Source organism: Cupressus sempervirens, chromosome 4, assembly GCF_028749045.1.
Source record: "Cupressus sempervirens isolate cs-2001-9-10 chromosome 4, ASM2874904v1, whole genome shotgun sequence".
In the NCBI taxonomy this organism is placed as follows: domain Eukaryota; kingdom Viridiplantae; phylum Streptophyta; class Pinopsida; order Cupressales; family Cupressaceae; genus Cupressus; species Cupressus sempervirens.
In genome coordinates this window covers 899,703,139-899,722,020 of record NC_143121.1, presented here as the reverse complement: position 1 = coordinate 899,722,020, position 18,882 = coordinate 899,703,139, and positions in this window count along the sequence as shown.

Below are 18,882 nucleotides of genomic sequence, written 5' to 3'. Positions count from 1 at the left end.
ATGCCCCTTCTTATTACATAAATGACAAGTGGGTTTTGAGTTCTTAGCTTTGTCACTCCTTTGCTCAGAACTCTTTGATGTTTCACCTTCTTCAGTGCTAGTGAATCCAAGTCCTAATGCATCATTGTTTGATCTTGGAGATTTCAGCAACTTCTCAAAGTGCTTCATAGCTTCACTTGACATGTTGAAGTTAGTTGCTATCTATTTTTCTCTTTTTAACTCATTCTAAAATTGTTCATTTTGCATTCTCATAGTAGAGATTTCAATGTCTTTCATGTTGAGTTCATGATGAGCATTCATCATTTGGCTAAGTGTGTCCAACTGCATGTTTGAAATCTTTGTGAGTTCAGTGGACTTCTCCTCAAGTCTGTTTACAAGGTTTCTCTTGTCATCTTCAAGCATGGCTCTATCCTCAACTACCCTTTTCTTTTGTTTAGTGATTTCACATAGCATCATGGCTTGTGATTCTTGTTCCATCTTAAGAGATCTTATCTCTTCTGCTTGTGCTCTATTTTTCTCCATTAGTTCTACTATTGCTACATCAAACTTCTTAGCATCTCCATTGGAAAATTCTTGTTTGATGTCGATCTCCTTGTAGTGTATATCATTCTTAGCTATAGCTATGTCCTTCCTTCTTTTTAAGGATTTTCTCAATTCCTCTCTAGCTTCCTTTGCCTTATGTAGAGTGAGGTGCACATCAATCACTTGATTGTCAATGATATTCCCAAGTTTGAAGACTTCCATCTTCTGACCTTTTTCTCTAAGATGTTAGGCTTCTCTTTGAGAGAACTTGGCTTTGATACCAATTGTTGGAATGTTTAAGTGGGAAGAGTGCTTCTGCAGGGGGTGAATTAGAAGTACTAATTTTTTACCCTTTTCAAACCCTTAATAACATAAAACTAAAAGAAGCATGCATGCAAATAAACATTTAAGTAAACATGAAATGAAAACATGCATCACCACATAACATAAGACATTTTGGTGACCCAAAAACCCACTAGGAATAAGAAGGTAAAACTGGGGTTGGAATGACACCCACAAAAATTACTGCAGCAATGAGTTTAACCACTTCTGATGGTTTTCCCTGTTAAAGGCTACAACACAATATTACATGTGACCTATTGAAAGGATTTACAAAAACTTTACATGAAGTTTCACCCTATTAAAGGATTTACATAAAGGTTGTTAAACCCACCTAACTTAATAGGACTTTTAAGACCTTCTCCAAAGGTTCTCTTACCTAGTTGTTAAGCTAACCTATCAACATAGGATTTAAACTTCTAATACAATTGTGAGAGAGTATTAGAACATTTAACATAATTGGATGCAATCTCAAATTTCTTGATTTAGGCACTTTATCTGCTCTTCCTTTCTGATCTCTACTAGATCTGATCTCTAAATGTATCCCCTATTTTGTTTTGATCAACTAGATGTGTAAATGTTGTCCTTTCCACTAAGTCTTTGACATCTCTATTCTGCAAAAAACCTTAGTAACAACCTCTACTTCTTCTTCCTTTGTCTATAACTCTTGCAATGGTGTCATGATCTCCTTATAAATAGATGTGGTATGTTATGCATTCACGATTAGAAAGTTCCCACTCAAATCCTTTGTTTTCACCTATTGGCTGCATATTGTCTCCAATTTTTTAATTGGTTGCATGTTGATTTCATAGGTAAATGCAAGGATTCGATCTTATCTTCTTATCCTTTCTTGAGTCATGCATAACCATTTTACATCTTGGTTTGTGATGGCACAAACTCTTATGTTGATCCTATGTTACTAGACACATGTAGTATTACTGATGCTTAGCACATATTGTTTATGGATTGTTTAGCATCAATTACATTTCCTAGTTTTCTTAGCACCTATTATATCCTATATTGCTCGACATATGTTATTTTTGAATTTCTCAATATATTAATGATTCTATTACTCAGCACATGAACATTTATGGATCACTCAGTGCATGAACATTTCTTATTTTTCTTGACACGTACTACACTATGATCTACTCAGCACTAACTAAAATTCTAACTCAACATACATTGTGTACTTGACATCCGTAGTGAAAATGGTTAAGTGTGTTGACACTCATTTGTCAAGACTATTCATTTGACCAACACTTTTTAATGAAATTTTTTTGTGATTCAACATTGATGATATTTGGGCCCACATTATGTAAAAGGTGCATAGATTCTTATAATTGGTTGCTACATTTTTCTATTCATCCATTTGTTGTAATATGTTCAAGGTAGATAGCTTGAACTAATTTTTTTATCTAACAATTTTTTTTTTTGTTAAAAGGTGGAATGAGCAAGGTCCTAAATTAAAAGATCAACTCAAAAAATCTCTAAAGGATCTCTTTGGTCAAAATATTTTGAACAGAGTCCAAAATCTTAAAAAAGCTTCCAAACATCTAAAGGTTGTGAGAGACCAATATGAAATGGCTCTAAAGAACAACATAAAGTATGAGCATCCTCCTATGTTTCTAGAGCTAGAGTGGAATGAAATAATTAAAGATGCAAAAGAGATAAGACTAAGAGATAAAGCCACCACTCGACAAAAATAGGTGTGTGGTAGTATTAATGTAATTATGCACAAATTAGTGATATTTATATTTATATTTATATAATCTAACATATTTCAAAAGTTTACATAAATACGTTTTAGGACACATCAAAGGCTACACAAGCTAGGGAAGATACGGTCGATCAACACCATCTTGGCTCTAGTGGATATATGCAAATTCACTCGCGACTTGTAAGTAGCAGTAAATAAAATTATGTATCAATTTTTTTTTAAAAAAATTACAAATAAGGAATACATTAAATATTGATGGTGTTATGAAAAAAATGCAAGGCATTGAATTTAATCTAGCACCCATAGAAGAGGAAAAACAAAATGGCTTCAAGAAAACCTATAAAATAGTGGTTTCTTGTCACTATACAGATTCCAGTGGCCAAAGAGATGTAGAGGATTTTGGTGCATCAGTTCAAAGATAGGTAAATAGGCCTACTAAATAATAATAGAAATTTGGAACTTCATGAGAAATAATCTATTTGATGTTAATTTCAAGCAATGATAACAATGTGTGTGATAATTCACTGCAAACTTCTACTCCCGACATAGATCCTACTCATGATGACAAAGGCACATGATGAATTCTCCAATGTGCATCATAGTGATAGAGGTACATATTCAATTTCTATTAAAAATTAATTATGTAATTATTAATATAATTTAACATCTTAAATTGCAATGGATGTAACATTTATGTGATAATAATGTCATGCTAACAGAGTCGAGCATGATGTTAATGTTGAGCATGTTGATGTTGGGGTTAAATAAAATATGATAGTAGGTGATGTGGCAATATCAGGTAAATAAAAATCCCTATTATGTTCTTTAGATTAATGAAATACTTATAACATTTAAAAAAAAATAGAAATTAAACTCATTTATTTCTTATTGCAGAGGCACATCAACCTTGTCCTCAAAAAAAGAAGAGGAAGCCTTATGTCATAAGATTGGAACCACAAGAGCTACAAGAGAATGTTGAAGATAGTCATGATGTGCCTATTAGCCTTTATCTTTGACAAAAGAAAAAAAAAAAAAAAAGGAGAAATGAATGTTAAAAACCTTGTTTGATGATGAATGTGTTGATTAATTTTTTTATGAGTGTTTCTTATTAATGAATTTTATGTCACGTTATTGAATATTGTTGTGCGATTATAATGATTGACATGTTCATGAATTATTGATGAATATTTATATGTATTAATAAATTATATGTCATGTTAATTAATGTTATGTGAATATAATTATTGATTTATTCTCAAACTATTGATGAATTTCTATATGTATTAATTAATTATATGTTGTGTTAATGAATGTTATGTGATTATAATGATTCAATGATATAGTTTTTAAATGAATGAATGAAATATAAATACATAGTTGTTAATGGGGAATTTAGAGTAATTATAAGGGGGGAGAGACCAAATGAGCTTCCACCTTCACGTGGTTGTCCTTGTTAAATAGGGAATATGAAAGGATTCTCCAAACTAAGTGAAGCCCAAACTAAACCTATCAAAACTAAACATCAATATATGGTCTCATAATTGAGTGGTTGGAGAACTTCACCATAGTCACTAACAACTATCATTTCTTCCATGCTGATGTAGACATTTCTAATTGGCTCCTTTGGCCATCACCAAACTCCACCTAATGTACTTTTCTCAACTTTATAATGAGCCTCTTTACAACACCAAAAAATTTGCCTTCTTTTCCCAACATGGTTTCTTTGTCCTAAATTGCTTCAACTTGCTCCTTTCTTTTCAATATCTTAGAGGAAATTCAATATCGTCTACAAAATTTATTTTGATCTATAATTAACAATCAAAAAGACCCCAAACTCCCTTTCTCTACCTATTTCTAAATGGGTTGGTTACTTCCTAGTAGCACTTTGCAATTAGCCCTCCAAGCAAGGTTTTTGGGCTTTAATTTGCAAACTTTCTTAACAACCAACCAACCTATTCATCATTTAGGATACGTATTTTTATATTGGATAGGATTTTATAGGTTTGACTTCTGAACTCTATCCATACAACACAAATCCCAAAATGGAGGGTTTCTAAGGGTTTTGAAGCCTTTCTTGGTTGTATGAATCAAATGAATTTGTAACAACCTTCAATAGATTGATGGAACCATCCCATTTATATTTAAGGACCTCCTTTCACTGATCTTTTATCTTCAAAAGAAACCATGTAATTATCTTTCTTCATATACATTTGGCAAGCACATTTCTTCATTCATCTCTAGCCAAATTAACCATCAACCTGCTTATTGCTTTTTTGGCAAAATTTGCAAATTGAATTTCACTAACTCAAAAATTTTTCATCTTAAAGTAAACTTATTCTACCTCCTTTCTCCAAGGTTTTATGATTTTTCAACTATAGTGATAAGAGTTAGATTGCATTTTGTAAAAATTGTCCAATTACAAGGAAAAACTGGCAACACTTAGCAAATTGAATGGAATATATACAACAATAAATGGAGGGAGAAAAAAATACATGTGCAATAAAAATTCTAACAATATTATATAACTTTTATTTACAATAAACTTTCCGATTCAATCACAAAAAACATGTCAACAATAGGTGAATACAACATTTTTACTATCAAAAACTCGGATTGGTATTTGGTTTGAGAAAATTCTTATCTCCAATCCATACAACTACATTTGAAAAGTCTTATATGTGATTTAAAAATGATTAAAAACTTAATGAAGGTTGAAACTAACTATTATTTCAAACATCCTACCTATTTTCCAAAGCTGTACAAAGTTGCAACATTGCAACTTTTCAATTTTTGCAATTTTTACAAAGTTGACAATTGTATGACAACTTTTGGTTTTCTTGCCACCAATGGGGGAGAAATGCATGTCTTATGATTTTTAAAACCTTACTAAACCTCACTCCAAATTTCTTCATTCTTGTGACCATTTTTTTGTTTGATCACCTTTGACCGCTTAAGAAGCTCTTTGAGAGTTTGACAAAGAAAATGAATGTAATGAATGCATGATGAAATATAAACCAAATATTTAGGCAAAAAAACACACTTGTGTTTTGGAGAAACCATTATTTTATATAGATGACCCAAATTTGAGTCTTTCAAACCAAAACTAGGGTGCTCCTACACCATTCTCTCCCACAAAGAAAGCAATTGTCATGGGACAATAGGGGTAAGTAGTTGAGGATTGATTCCTTTCTTCTTGAAGATAGTTCCAATGATCCAAGTAGCCTCATTATCAGGTCTATCCTTCCACTTGATAAAGTAATCCATGCATGTCTTATATCTTGTGTTTTTCCCAATCCTTGAACTAAGAATCTTTTTAGCTTCAAGGGGTTTATCCTTTTTCTTTGGCAACTTGGTAGTGATTTTGGAGAGGCTTGAATGTACTTGTGATATGGATGGAATAGGACCTTTATAAATTGTTAAATCTATCACATTGAATGTAGCTAAAATCTATGATGGCTTTACATACCTTATTAAGAAAGTTTCAGTTAATACTGATAATTTGTTTGTCTTCTATTTCTATTTTGTAGGTATCTAAAGTAATTGAAGCAACACTTAAACTCTTCATTGCATCTGCATCAGACATTTTATTTCTATCTATGAGTTGATCATGTTAGTGAACATATTCAAGAGAAATTTGCAATTAATATGGTGGATATATTTTACTATTTATGTTTCAAAGAAAAATTAAAATATTAAGAGTGAGTGGACCAAATTAATGGAGATAGTATTAGATGTTAATTGTGTCAATCTCTTAGTTTCAATAAATGCAAAAGGAGGCCCTAGTTCAATATGTAATCTCAATTAATATGCATGACATCAGATGGATCTGAAAAATGCAACATGTTTACATTTTTTATATAGGTCATTAAATGTGGTGCATTTTTCCAGCTCCACCTACTGTCCATGCATATGGAATGTTGTTGCATGTGCATTCTAAATTCAGGGTGGTTGAATCTTATTTTGGATGCGAGGGAGAGAATCCAAAAACATATGGATGCTTTAGTGGCTAAAAATAATGATTCTTCACTATTTACATTGTAGTTCTATTGTTGAGTTCCTTATTTTGACTATTTCTACATTCTACATTTTGATGTTATTAAAAGTAATGTTTTGTTTTTAAGGTTCCTATATAATGTTGTTTTGTTACATGTTTGGTGCGAAGTGAGGGACATTATGTACCTATACCTCTCTTGCTAATGCATTTCTATTTTTGTAAATAATTTTTGTATTTCTAAACTATATCCCAACAATTCTCTTTTTAGAACCTATACCTCTATAGTGGTTGGCATATAGAGATCATTGGTATCTTGCATTTAGAACCTTTATTTCTTTTCATAGTCATCATTTAGCCTAGAAAAATACAAAAAAATAGCTTGCATATCTTAGGGAGAGTTTTTTTCCGAATTAGAAGGAACATTTTTCATAGGTCATTCCTTTAGGGTCCATTTGGTTTGTGGAATTTTTTCACTTCAAACTAATTGCACTTATTCAAAGACCTTCTTGGTTGATGTCTTTTTCTGAAAAAATCTCTTTTATTTTGCATGTATCTGTCTTTATTCAAGCCTCCTAGGAATATCACCCATCGTTGCTAAGAAGATAAACCAAGAATAATCCTAAAATTGGCCTCTATGTCATTTATATCCACTATATTAGCATATCAAATATATACATTGATTATAGAGTGATTGGTATAAGTCAGAATATAAGTTTAAACTTCATATAGTAGAAGTAAATGCTTTGAGATGGACACAATATTTTGGAAATGATTTTATTATTATCACATCAGTATTCTCCATTTTCAAATTGAACATAACATCTACTTATTGAAGTCAAATTTTGTTTACTTCCTAGAGGTACTTGGTAAATCCAATCCCCCATTCCATACTAGAGATGGATTTTTTGATTCCTATTGAGTTCTTGTGCCTTTGACTATAACATGTGTGGCCTTATATGTCATGCTTGTTGACTGCAATTTTTTTATTGAGTATAAGATATTCATCCTTCTAACATATAATGTTCTCATCAAAGCTTTATTAAAAACTTATGAAAGACCCCTGAATCATTTATATATTATACAAAATAATGATCTACATCATGCATTATAAGTCAACATGTATTTTTTTATTCCCTCAAGTAGGTAGTCTGCTCATATCCTTCCAATTTGATGTTGTACTATGTGTTGGCTATCTATGTCAAATAATATTAGGGATGAGTTGGATTCTATCTCTTGATAGGGATAAATTTAAGAAGTCCCCCTTTGGGAAAAAATATAAAATCATGTCAAATCCAACATTATTTTTGGGAAAAAATTAATTTGCATTGGTGATTTTTTTTTTCAAAATAGGAAAAAAATTGATTTTATTGGTAGATTTTTTCGATCGAATGAAAATTTTGTAAAACCCTGGTGAATCTTTAATTATTTCATAAAATAGTGAACAAAATTAAAAATACCTAGAAACCATAATTTTATATCATCCAAAATTTAATAAAAAAATTTAATGACTATTAGATGATCCTAAATCAATGGTATAAATCTTATTTTGGGATAAAATGTTAAAGAACAAGAAGTTTTAGAGAAATTTTATGGAATAATGACATTCATCCACAATATAATCTATTTTGGGCCAAATATTAGAAGGATAATAAGTTCCTTGGAAAATTTACAGAATAGAGACGCTTCTCAAGTCTGGGTGCTTTACTTATAACCTAGCTTAAAATTTTTACCATAGATTGGCAAATGTGACCATCTAATAAGACATGCTCAGAAATTGTAGGTGAAAATATTTAATTTATCGTGTGGAAAGATTAGATTATGTTGGCAAGGTCATTACCAAAATAAAAATAATTATGTCTAATCCATAATTTCAATCATCCAAAATATAATAACCCTTTTTAATGAATATTAGATGATCCTAAATCAATAATATAAATCCTATTTTTGAATTAAATGTTAAAGAATAAAAAGTTTTAGAGAATTTTTTTGAAATAATGGCACTTGTTCATAGTATAATCTATTTCAGGCCAAATATTAGAAGGATAAAAAGTTCCTTGGGTAAAAGCACAAACCTATTTCACCTTTTTATAAAGAAAAAGGCTAACAAAAGTATAACTATTCAACTTCAATGATGTAAAATAGGTATTATTATTCACAATTTAGAAATAAAGTAAACTAATGAAATGTGCAAAAATGGAAGGATTTTTGGATTATTATTTTAATAATTATTTGGAATAAGAATTGATATATTTTCCTATTTTTTAAGAGTGATTTTTTAGTTGTTGAAAAATGTTGAAAATGAGGGGTATAGTTACCACCACACAACTATATGGAAATAAACCTTTTTCCTTTTGATCTTAGATTATTTTATAGATAACATATATAGCTAGACAATCAAATTGTTTCTTGGCTTTTGACCTATATTTTCTTTCTTATAATATATCAAATTTTAACTCACCTAAAATCAATAGTTTTCATCTCCCTCCACATTTTTTCAAAATAAATCTATTCTAACCAAAAATATATATACATTTTGGAAGATGACTCTCTCCTCTAGTACATCATATGTTTTTTTTTTTTTTTAATTATTAGATTTAGTATTTTTTTCTCAAAATCAACATCTTCTCCAGTGTTAAAATACATATTTGTAGTATTTTTTAATTATAATATACTATATCTAATAGGACATGCCTCAGAAATTGTAGGCAAAAATATTTAATTTATCATGTGTAAAAATTAGATAATGGTGGTGAAGTCATCACCAAAATAAAAATAATTATGTATCGTTATTGGCAATTGGCCTAAGCATGGGACCCAATTTTTGTAAAGTGTGGATGACATGGCCACCTCAAAATTCAATTTTTTGCCAAATTCAAGGTCCTCAATGAGTAAAATTTTCTATTTGGTGAATATTCACCACTAAAGTTATCCTTGTGGACCCCACTCTTAAATCAATAGGTACACCTGGGCAGGGGTCCCAGGGGAGGGGCTACTACTCTATTTTTAGGTGGAAGAGGTCCCGTGAGAATTTAGTTGGAGGGCTGGAGGATAATTTTGAATTTTTTACTCCAAAATAGGAGCCCCTCCTTTTTAGGCCATTAAATTTGAGCGGGTTTAAATGGGGTGGGACTAGAAATAGTCATACCAGCTTAGGAGAAATTTTAGCCACATGTCAAAAAAATATAGAATTTTTTCCCACTAAAACCAAAATTTTAGAAACAAAATTTTATTTAAAAAAAAAAAATTTAATCAATTACACATTTCTTAAATTGAGGAGCTCAAATTGTGAGAATGAAATAAAATTAAAATTTCATGAGATTGATGTTGTTTAGATGTTCCTAACAAATCTTAGTAGTCATGACTTTATTTCTAAGGAAGTCCCCACCCACGGGACCCCAACCTTACTCCCATAGACCGACAATTGCCTTGCTTTGGATCACCAAAAAAAAAGAGATTCTTACACTCTTAATGCTACCACCATGATAGTCACCAATTACCTTGGATCACAAAAAAAATAGGATTCTTGTGAATTTTTATTTTTTATAAACCAGGGCTATTGTCAAAGTTTTGACGACCAGTAGTCGATCTATTGATGGTAGTTATCATTGATGACATGAAAATGTTATCAGAATCTCATAGGATTTTGACAATATTTTGTCAATGTTTTGATGAGGCCTATCATCGATGGCATGGAAAGATCATCAATAACCTATGATGCCTACCTCTAGTTTAGTTTTATCTTTCTTGTGGGCTTCTAGGAGTAAGCCTAAGTCTAGGGGGAGTGGATGTAATGCCTACTGCTAGTTTAGTTTTATCTTTCTTGTAGGCTTCTAGGAGTAAACCTAAGTCTAGGGGGAGTGGGTAATGTCAAACCCTAGTTGACTTTTTCTATAGTATTGTTAGATTCTTTTAGGCCAGTTTTCTAATTATGTTTCATGATTATTGGTGCTTGGTTACTAGATTAGATTAAATGTATTTCATATTCAATTGATATATATGTTGAGTTACTTTAGTGCTAGTTATTTTAGTTATTGCATGATTGTTCGATGATGATGTATATGTTAATGTATTGACTTTCAGTTATTTAATGATGTTAGTTAGATGAATGATTTTTATGCATTTTCTATGGATACTTACTCCATACTTTCATGTGTATGGTGTGCATGTATGTTTTATTTTTGTTTGACATTTCTAATGTCATTGAGGAAGGGATTCATAGTCACCTGCTAATCAGAATCTACATGATGTACCACTTCTTACCATTGCCTATTTAGTTTTAAAAATTGTGTTTGTACATGCATAAATTTTATGCAGATTGTAGGTATCAGATATTGACTTCCCTAAATTTCCAAGATGAGCATACCCTATCATAGTATTTCAATGGTATAAGTTGGGAGATAACTCTTGAGTCTAAATCTTAAACCCTAAGCCAATTGTCCTAGAAAGTAGGACAAGTATCTAAGTTAGTTTACCCATCTGAATTCGTCAAGTGATGTGAATTTATGATTTTGACCCTAGAATTTGATTTTGTCATTTGTCTTTAGTTGAGTTGTCATTTTTTGTTTTGTGGATTTGTGATGTTTTTTCTATTTTAATTAAATCGAATTAAGAGATAATTTAATGAAAATTTTATAAAGAAAATTCAATATTGAATTAATTGAGAAATTAATTAAATAAAAGAATTGAATTTAAAAGATTATATTAAACTTCTATTTTGACGTATTTATATTTATTGAATTTAATGATAATTATTTAGGAGTTTTATTTTAATAATAAACTCTAAATAATGTTATTAATTAAGTTAATAAATATATTATTAAAAAACAACTTGTGAATTAATTAAATAAAAGAATTCAACTTAAAGATAAAGTTTTAGTTCTAATTTAGGTGTAATCATAGTTATTTAAATTAACAATTATTATTTAGAAGTTTTATTTTAAATAATAAACACTAAATAATATTATTAGTTGAATTAATAAATATATTATTAAAACATCTCATAATTAACTAGAGAGAGAAAACATAAATTTAATAAAGTTATTTTAATTAAATTGCATAAAGTGTATGCATGAAATTAAAATATAATAAATTAATAAGAGAGAGTAAATAATTATTTAATAAAGTTTATTTTAATTAAATGGCATAAAGCTTATGTATGAAATTAAAATATAATAAATTAATTAAAAAAAGAAAGTAAATAAATTTAATAAAGATATTTTATATCATAAAAAGTGTGCATGAAAACATAAAAGATAATTAAAATATAAAAAGATTAAAGATTTGATTTTTTATTGTGATTATTTAATTAATAATTATTAAATTAGAGTTGCATTTAAATAATGAGCTTTAATATTCTTGGAAGAATTTTTCTAAGGGAAAAATTCATCAAGGAACTAAGAACTCAAACACAAGCACACAGTACACCAGAGAGAGAGAGTATGATCAGAATGACAAAATATTTAATATGCCATGATTCAGAGTACACTAGGAGTGCCTGTATATAAAGGCCTTTTAGGAAGCACCTAGAATGTCTCTAGAAACAACCAGAAGATAAGACAACTAAGCACCTTATCCAACATTCTAGATGAATGGATAAGAATGACAAAGTGTCATATGTGTGTAGAAGATTCTTGTGTTGTAGACAACATGTGCTTAAAAGAGGTGCAGACCCCTATGATGTCATCATGACAACTCACAAGAGTGCACATACTCCTAAGTATCTCACAAATAAAATAATGTAAAATAATTAAATAATGCATAAACCTAAGTAAACTTAAGTAAGTATAAATAGTGGGAAAGAGGGAAAACCTCATGGGAAAAACCCTCCCCAAAAAGAGAGATAAATAAGGATGCATTGATTGATCAAGTAATCAAGACCCCCACCCCATTAAGACATACATCCAGTATATACATAAGAGAATAAGAGAAGCAAGAGAGACAGAATAGATCCCCCCCCCAAAAGAAGAATGCCAACAAGTGAAAGCCGCTCTGATGAAGAAGCTGGTCCAAGAATACAGAATGGTGTTCCTCCCCTTAGGAAGAAAAAAAGGTAAAGGTACACTCCTGAGGATGTGTGGTGGCCCCAAAACTTGCTCAAGTATCCATGTGTTGATGTTGATGTTCACCCCTTCCAACTATGCTAAAAAGAACAAATGCAGATCAGTCAAGGATTTTTATCGAACCTATTCCACTGAACCATCTATCTCCTCAACTAACAAAGAGCCCTCCACTAATTGTTGTTCATGAGGATCCACAATCATGCCAACCTGTGAAGACTGATCATGTAGAGAATGGACATGAGGGTTAGAGTGAGCCCTCACAACAACTATAGAAGGATCACCTTCATCAATGAGAAGATGTAACTCCTCAAGTCTATCCCCCAAGTCAAGTGAAGTTGGAGTTGGAAGACAAGATGTACCATGCTATGACTTACCTTTCATGGTGGCAATGTAAGCATGTGGACTGGACTGATGTGACCTCTCTTTGCAACTGTCGGCAGAACCCCATGTGTCTGAACTTGTTGAAGCACTATCGCAGGTGTCACTATCAATTTCCATTGTGTATGATGTGTGGAGAGGAGTAGAGGATAAGCTTGGTGAACTTTCCTCAAAGTGAACATCCTTCTCCACAAAGATCTCATGTGCCTCTAGATCCATAAGTCTGTAAGCCTTCACATTGTCTTCATAACTGATGAAGGTACAAGGCCTAGGTGTTGGTGCCTTTCAACTCTTGGAAGATAGGTTTGCCCATGTTGGACAACCAAAGACTATAAGGTGACTCACAACTAGTTTTTTGCCACACCATGCCTGAAAAAGAGTCTGGTCATCTAAGGCTGGATGAGGAGAGGAGATCTATTAAGTATGTAAGTAGCACTGCTAATGGCTTCAACTTCAAGTGTAGGATCAAGAGACTTGGCCTTTATCATGCAACTTGACATGGTCTTGAGAGTTCTAATCCTCATCACTACAACATTTGTCTTGTGCAGACTGAATGTTGGTGAGTTCTAAAGATCAATCCCCTCAATTCTGCAAAAGTTCTTAAGTCTTCTGTCTATATATCTATTCTCATTGTCCACCCTTTGTACTTTGATGGCTTTCCTTGACTTGTGTTCAACATGAGTCTTGAAATCTTGAAGCTTATGAACCAATTCATTCTTATGATGAAGGAAGAAGACCTAAGTGAATCTCAAAAATTTATCAACAAATGTGAGTATGTAGTGGCCTTGGCTGACTGAAGTCACTTCAAAGGGTCCTACTAATACCATGTGAACTAGCTAAAGAACAACTGGAGCTTGAGAAGACTTCCCTTTATCATAATTCTCCTTGATATTTATATTCAATAAACAAGATGAACATTCACCCTTAGAAAAGCTGATATTAGGTAGACCTTTGACCATGTGTTTTGAGCAAAGTTGGTAAAGAGAGTAGAAGTCAAGGTGACCAAACTGCTAATGCCATAAGTTGATGTGTGAAGTAGAGTGAGTCAAAAAGGCTTGAGAAGGACTCTTATGCAAAAAGTGGGAGAAGGAATAAATCCTCTTGTCATCATTGACTTTCCCCACTGCAACCAATGAATCATCTCTAAGACTTCGCACCATCACTAAATTTGGAAGGAACTCAACTTTGTGACCATCTCCAAGGTGAGTGATTTGGTAAACTAGTAGGAGATTGGAGCTTAGATTTGGAACTTAGAGAACATCTTTGAATTCTCGATTTATCATTTCCACATGTCCTTTCCCTTCAACTTCCATCTTAGTATCATCTCCCACGAAGATGTGTGGCACCTTTGACTACTTCAAGGAAGAAAAGTCTTCCTTTGAAAAACCCATATGATAAGAGGCACCTGAGTCAAGTATCCATTCTAATGAAGAACTTGTGTTTTCCATAAGTGCTTGACCTTTACCTTTTGAAGAGGTTGGAGTTGAATCCTTAGAAGTACCTGGCACTTGAATCTTGTTCTTCTTGAGTAGATTTTCTAACTCATCAATTATTTTTGTCTTGCAAGGATGCTCATCGTGATTTGGCTTTTTGCAATATGCACAAAAGATTTTGTCCTTCTTTTCATTACTTACCTTCTTTGAAGAAGAACTACCTTGTTGAGAGGAGGATTTTTGTGTCTTAGATTGTTTTTTCTACTTCCACTACTTCTTGTTGTTGTTTGTTTTTCCCTCCTTGACTTGATTTGTGCTCATCACTAGCCATCAAGGCTTTGGTCTTAGATGACTTGAGAAGTCCAAAATCCACCAAGTGAGATTGTTCAATAATCAACATATTTGCAAATCCGTCAAAGGAAGGCTTTTGGTAAGCAGATCCCATGGTCAACCTATGAGTATTAAAAATTGAAACAAAGTTGGCGTACTCAGGAGGTAGCCTCTTCAGGATGTGATGAATCAACCTATCATCCTTCATGGGATTTCCACAATCTTTCAAAAGTGCCCTATACTCATTGACTTTGATGATGTAATCTTGAATTGTGTCATAATTCTTAGGATCCAAGAGAAGTAGATCATCCTCAATTTGAAATCCCTTTTCTTCATCCACCTTACTATACAACTGTTCAAGTTTATCCCAAGCTTCTTTAGATTTTGAACAATTTTTGATGTGAAAGAGAAGATCCCCTTGTACACAACTCCTAATTACTCCTAAAGCCTGTTCGTTTTGAATTTGGCAATCAATGAGTTCTTTAGCATCAGTAGGTTTGGTAATTGTACCATCAAAATAAAGACTATATCCTTTTTCCATTAATCTACTCCATGCAATATCTTTCCATGTAGAATAGTTGCGTGAAGTTAGAGGAGGATATTTAAAACCCATGATGTAGAAATGAAAAGAGCACAAATAGAGACACAAAAAATACAATACACCCCCCCTCCCACCCCTTTTAACTCTATCAAAGGACACAACCCCGCACCCCCCCCCGCCCCCCAACCCCAAAAAAAAAGATGATGTTGGCACTTTATAAATAGTGTGTTTACAATGGGCCACTTGTCAAAATGAACAAAGTGGACTTTCTAATTTTTCTTTTACAACTACCTTATGAGGTTGAAATCTGTCACTTAAGCACTGTAGCTTAGTTTTACAAAAATTCTAAAAAAGAATCAAAGATTTACAATGCCAAAAAAGGCCTAATTCTAAAAGTGATAAATTGGTCCACACAACCCTAGAATTTGACTTTAGATCTAGAAAGTAGACCAAAAAAATATGCACTTTCAAAAAATAGAACCTAAAAAAATGACCAAATGTGCCTGTACAGAGCTTTTGAAGTTGCAAAATGTAGGATTATGTATGTACAATCACCAAAAAATGTAATTTCTACAAAATCTATGCACCAAAACTAGAAAACAACACCACCAGTGGAAATTTAGGAAATTTCACCAATTTCAAAAAAGATTGCACCTAAATCAGAGTCCAGATGTCCAAGTTATGGGCTCACAAAGTCAGGCTACCAAACTAAAATGCAATCTGGAGAGGGGTTTAGAAGGAAAATTGTGAGTCTAAATTTGATGGTCAAATGGCCATCACTACAGTTGTAAAATGCTTGGAAATGATGATTAAATGACCATCAATTTTAACACCACATTCTGCTGACATTAGCAAAAAATTTGCTCCCCAAGGATGACATGTCAGATGACGTATAGATGTTGATGTGTATGTGTCTAGCTGGTGTTTAACATGGCAAGTGTCTAAATTCTATTGGATTACATGGTAGTTCTAGGTTTGAGATGGCTAATCGTTTATAATCCACGTGTCACTTTTTCAATGGTCTGCATGGCAAGATGTTACTAGCCCGTGTCTCTTTGTTGACCTGACGCAGGTTGAACCATTTAAAATAAGCTACGTGGTACAGTGTAAGTCGTGGGTTGCAAATTTAAAAAAGGAGTCACTGCTATTTAAAAACATGCCCAGAGGTTCGTTGCAATGCCAATTTTTGTAAAGATTCCACCACAGAAAAAATATCTATTGAAAAATCCAACACTCATTGAGATTTTTAAAAAACTCTTACCAAATCTAAATTCATCAAAAAAGTTCTTTAATAACGCTAATGTCGAAAACCTATTGCCATGAACCAAAAAGGACAACACCTAAATTTGGTCTTCACTTGCCAGAAAGACGGGAGCAATGGTGGATTAACTTAGCGCTTGCCAAAATTCTTTTTGTGATCGCTGTGTGGGCAGGTTGCTGATATCTAACAAGTGGTCACCGATTTTAAAAAATAGTAGCCAGGATTATATATGAATGATCCTACATTGAGTGTAGTTGAGTCTACAACATTGTTTAAAAACAAAGCCATCCACACACAATGTAAAAAGCTCCCAGCTGGCTAGACTTAGTCGTGGGTGTGTTTGGCTATCGAGAATGATGTGGATGAGGTCGCTAGTGTAAAATTTGCAGGTGTTAGTATTTCACTGCTACTATCACAATGTGTAGTATAGCCTGTGATTATGTTCTAGGTGAAAATATGAAGCTTGCTTAAAAATATATTCCCTGCACCAAAATAAAATACCTCCTAATGGCAAATTCGGGGTGTCACTGCTCAGGTTTGTTAAAAAAATTTCTCTATTGGGTGCTTGAAAGGGAAAAAAAAATTGCCAATAATTTGACAAAATTACAAAGAAATAAATGCAAATCTAAAATAAATCAATTGAATTTGCAAAAAATGATCATACCCATTCTACAAATCGGGGCCTCTAGGTTTTGATTTTTCCTCACGGTCAACTTCGAGCCAAGGTAGTTGAGTTTATAGTCAATTTTCACCGGTTCAACATTCTAGATGCAATGGCAAGGTCAGATCTAGCTTTGGATTTAGGATGAGGTGATGAAGAAAGCATGGTCTCGAAATGGCTATGTGATGAGAAAGTCTCCAAGTTGCTTTGATACCATGTAAGAATTTGCCTAAGGGAAAAATTCACCAAGGAACTAAGAAATCAAACACAAGCACATAGTAGACTAGAGAGAGAGAGAGAGTATGATCAGAATGATAATATATTCAATATGCCATGATTCAGAGTACACCAGAAGTGCCTATATATAAAGGCCTCTCAGGAAGCACTGATGCAAGAGCATCCAAAGGTATAAGGGCAATATTGTGTCACCCAAAAAAATGTACTTAGACTTAGTTTCTATTTCATGTCTTTACATTTTTGGATACCCATTTGGCTCAAATAAAGGTTCCAACTCTCATAGTTCAACTATCAGTGCGTTTGAAAATCCTAAAAAAATAGGAGCATGTATTTGGGCCATCATTTCGATAAACTAGAAGGTGTGAATTGGCCAGATGAATGTAATCATGATTTAGAGCATTCCAAAAAAAGAATCAGGTCAATAGGCCCCACGGTTTGAAACTTATTGCAGTTTTTCAAGTTTTGGAGACCTCCTAAGAATGCTTCAAAGTCAGGTTTGGGGCATTAAATGACCTTGAAAAGGGTCAAAAAATGGGGGATGAGAGAAGCTTGTCCATAGGGCTATAGAGTGCTTCGAGAGCTTTCCAAAAATGTAAACGGTTCGTCAATCAGAGCTACGGTTCAAAAGTTATGCCTCCCAGAAGTTCGGTTACCGTTTCTGGATTCTTCTAGATTTGCACCAACTTCTAACGCAGCTTCTGGAACCTTCTATTTCATCGGTGGATGCCTACTAGCACTTTTTAGAATGTACTCCTAGTCCTTAACCCTCTGGGGTCTATTTAAGGAGATTTTTGGAATTGTAAAAGGAAGTTCGGAGTGGAGTTTGAAAGGAGGTGCTAAAAGGAGAAATATTCTCCAGATTTATGCTATTGTAAGCCCTTAGGGCATGTTCTGAAGATTATTTTCTCTATACTGTTTGTACTAGCTTTTTTTCTCAGTTAATATAATTTTCCCTTTCTATTGGTTCCATTCTATTCTTGGGTCGTGTCCCCATCAAGTGGTATCGGAGCAGGTTTTCCTTAGTGTGTAGACAGAGCGCTGACTGTGAGGCAGTTTACACCAGGACTGTGTGGTTGTGGGTTTGAGTTAGAAGATGCCTCCACGAAGAGAGCGTGGCGGAAGGGCCAGAGCTATTGATCCTGAGGAGGTTAGAGCCCTCCAGAGGTAGGCACAAGCATTGCAAGAGGAGCTTCATAGAGGAGCAAATGTTGCTGCAAGTGACAATAGTGAGGATGACAATGAAGAGGAAGTAATGGGACCAGAAGAGGAAGTTGACGGGGAAGTTCTGAATCCTGTAGAGGAAAGGCTTTTTAGGGCCATTACTAAGTTTGGGAAAAGACCTACAATTGAAGTGGGTATATTTTCAGGAAATCTAAAACCAAATGAGTTGATCGATTGGATCAATGA